This window comes from Lupinus angustifolius, chromosome LG02, assembly GCF_001865875.1.
Source record: "Lupinus angustifolius cultivar Tanjil chromosome LG02, LupAngTanjil_v1.0, whole genome shotgun sequence".
Classification (NCBI taxonomy): Eukaryota; Viridiplantae; Streptophyta; class Magnoliopsida; order Fabales; family Fabaceae; genus Lupinus; species Lupinus angustifolius.
The window spans coordinates 4,711,998-4,715,921 of record NC_032010.1 but is presented as its reverse complement, the minus strand read 5'-3'; positions in this window follow the sequence as shown (position 1 = coordinate 4,715,921).

Sequence of the window (3,924 nt, the reverse complement as noted above, 5' to 3'; positions counted from 1 at the left end):
TTATGAGTAGAATTATTAGACGTATAACTTTATTTCATAAGCTACTAAATTGAATAAGATATTAGCTTTTAGCACTATTGAAGTCCCATTGTATGAAAGACTCATAGTTAGGTAAATTAGTACTATTGGATCAAGTGTGTACGGATAATGAATAGTAAAATTCAATTTCAATATCTTTATTCCAATATTTTAATTTAATTAGTCAGTAACTAGTTAATCAAACAATGAAACTAAATCCTTTTTAAAACCAACTTAGAAAAATATTTTTGAGTTGAAATGTTAGTATCAAGCAATTACTTGTGGTTTTAGCAATCTTTTTAAAACCAACATATAATACCATTTTATGTGACAACCTAGTAATTTAATTGACTAATTTGTCAATTAGCACCCATAACTGCCCAAAAATCTATCAAGCATAGCAGCACCGTTGTGCATGGAGCCACCAATCCACCACACCCTACATGTCCAACACTGCCTAGAACCACCCAACACCACCAAGAACCACACCAAACAACCCCCAACAAACTCAAACAACAACGATTCAACATATATGATGGAACCTTTATGAGAAGAAATAAAATCTTTGAGGACATTGATGTTTTTGTTAAGAAAGGAAAGGAATGTCACATTAGCTTAAAGTAGGGGTGAGCATGGTCCGAGTTGGGACAGGTTAAGACTTGTCTTTATTCGGCCCTAAATGTAGGTTGAGTCATTTTTTGAACCTAGACGCGACCCTAGACCCGAAGCTAACCCGATCCTACATATCGACCGAGTTAGCCTTTAAACTCGAACTAGACCCAATTAAATATAATACATACTCATTTTAGCTAAAGTTTTCTCAAAATTATTTATTATTCTGAATATGTAATTTTACATATAAAATGATATATGTATATATATTATTAATCATATGTATATGATAAAAAAATTAGAGAGTCTGATACTTTCGACCAAAAAGGAGTCATTATATTGTACACATTTGAATAAAGACACATACAAACATGATGAGTGAGTGACCATGGGTCGGGTCATGTTTGGTCTGTCCCCGACCCCAGATATTGATCAGGTCTAATTTTTGAACCTAAACCTAGACTCGATGAGACCCAATCATATTCGGGCTCGATCATGATAGGGTCGTATCGGGTGAGCGAGTAGGGTCGGTTCCTATTCACCCATAACTTAAAGTATAATTTGAAAGTGTTGACATTACTTTCCTAATGTTAGCATTATATTGTGTGTTTGAATTTGCAAACTTTTCTAGTATGGAAGGAGAGATAACTTTTCGTCAAAGAATCTTAATATACAATACTAACCTACTTCTACTAAAATCTATTTTACCTAAATTAGCAAAACTCTTATTTAAAATATTTCACTCAATAATAATTACTTAACTCTCATAATAGATACCATTTATATCCATATCCATACACTAAATATGTTATGAGCCACTTATTGTTATTTACAAAAAAAGTAATTTCAATATGATATCACGAGGCTCACATTCCTATATATTTATTTTGTTAGAATTGTAATTCAAAATTCATAGTTAGTAGTTAGTAGCTTTGGTTACTATAAATAGACTTGTCATTTATAGATTGTAACCAACACACATTTTCTTCTTCAATCAAGTCAATTCCTTCCTCTCTCAATCTTCATTCAATTCATTCTTCTTTGTTCCAACAAACTGGTATCAAGAGTATAGGTTTGATAAGTGCCAAACATACCTAAAATTCATACACTTTTATGGCACTTATCTTAAGCATAATTAATAAAACCCAACTTAAAACAATACTTTTTATATAAAATATCACAATTTAGTATATTTGTATTTGTATTTCCTTTTTATATATTTTGTAGGAATTAAAATGAAGAAAAGAAGAAAAAAAGACTCATGATCAACAAAGCAAAAAAGTCAAGAAATCAAGATGCTCAACCAGGCAACTAAGCGTGGAACAAGCCCCCCTGAGCTGACCTGGCCATTAGCTTGACATGGCCACCAGCTTGACTGAGACCAAACTGCTCAACTAGGCAGCTGAGCAGACCTGCTTAGCCGCTCAGCCTAGCACCAGACTAGACCTGGCACGGTCAGAAATCTGCTTGACACGGTCAGACACGAGCTTGGCACAAGACCAAGATGCTGAACAAGCAGCTCAGCAGTCCAACCAAGCAGCTCAGCGGAGAACCAGACTCCTGACCAGATCAGCAAGCACCAAGCCACGTCTCAGTCAGCACGGTCAGAAGCTTCCGAACAAGCAGCTTAGTGGTGAAGCAGGTGCGCTGAGTGGTGTGCATTAGACTTGACTTAACCATCAAGCAAACCATGAAGTCATCCATGACCTCACCTCAAGTAGCTCACCATAGGCTTTTCAGAAGTAGCTCATAATAGTTGGTCTCATAGCCCACAACTAGCTTTGATGAGTCATGCACAAGGAGGTGACTAAGCTACTTGGTCAAGGGACCAAACCCATGCTGAAGGGTTTGGTCAGCTGCTTAGCGGTCCAGCTAAGCAGCTCAGCAGTCTGGCATTGAGGCCTATAAATAGGAGACCATTTCCTTCGAGCAAGAGATACAAAAAAAACACACCAAAAAAGATCAAGAACACTTGAAAGAAGGAAAACTCTCACTAGGAATCTCTCTTTGGAGTTCTTTCTTCATTTCTTAGTTTAGAGTTTTTATTTCAAGTAAGTCTTGTAATTTTTAGTTTAGAATTCAAGAGGAGAAAATGAGAAGGCAAATTAGATGCAAAAATCAATTTTGTACTCTCATTTGGAACTCAAAAGCATTCAATCCTTTGATGGATGGGTCATGCTCCTAAACATTTTCTTATGAACAAGGTTATGTAATTTCTACTTCTTAATTTACAAAAGTTTGAATTTTAATCATTCAAGTTGGTGCTTTGGTTAATATTATTTGTTTGAGAAGTACTTAATGCTCTTTTTAGATTGATCACCTAAAAAATGATTTCAAGTCAATAAAATTACTTGTCTCAAACACTTAAAAAATAAACTTTGGAGTAGTTGTACTACTTAGTTTATTTTCCAAGTTAAGCATGCTTTTCTTAAGATCTTACATTCATCACTCATTCAATATTAGAGTCGCCAATGGTTAGGGTGTGACAACCTAATCTCTTTTATGGCCATAATATTGTTTAAGTAATGAATATAAGTGTTCATCATTCTACCATTTTAGGATATACACTAAAAGGAAGATTTCAGACCTTGGTGTTTGGAGTTAACCAAAGTAAAACATAAGAACTTGTCTAAGTAGTTCAAACTCAAAACAAGATGAGAAATATATTTTCCTTATTCAAAAAGATTTTGTCTCCTCAAGAATTTATGAATACTTAGTTTATTTTTCTTGTTGATTTATTTATGTGCAAATCAAACTGAAAAACTGTCAAAATATGTTTAAACCATTATTTGTGTTTTGACATGTTTACATGATTTATTTTATTAGGCAATTCCTTGTGGTTCGACATAACCCTATACTATACTACAATTGAATCTTGAAAGAGGTGTAAATTGTAAAATAGTAAAGTGTTATCAATAAATTTATTTGTTGAAAACACCTTTTAATATACAAAAGTGATGAAACTAACTTACTAACTTTTATTTATTGTAATTTACATTCTGCAATTATTTATTCTTTAATACCAATCTTCCTTAAGGAAGAAGTTTGGTTTGTTAATATATTAGAATACCATTAAACCGGTGTTGGAATTTATTCCACAAAACCGAGATGATATTCAAATATACTTAATAATTATGTAATAGGTAATTGCTTCGATGCCATTATACCAGCGTTGTAATTTATTCTAACAAAGCTGAGATGGGGCAAAGAAGGAATGACTTATTTACATGATTATTAAATAAGTAAGTTGTAACTGGAATATTCTTGAAACCATTATATCGGCGTTGGAATTTA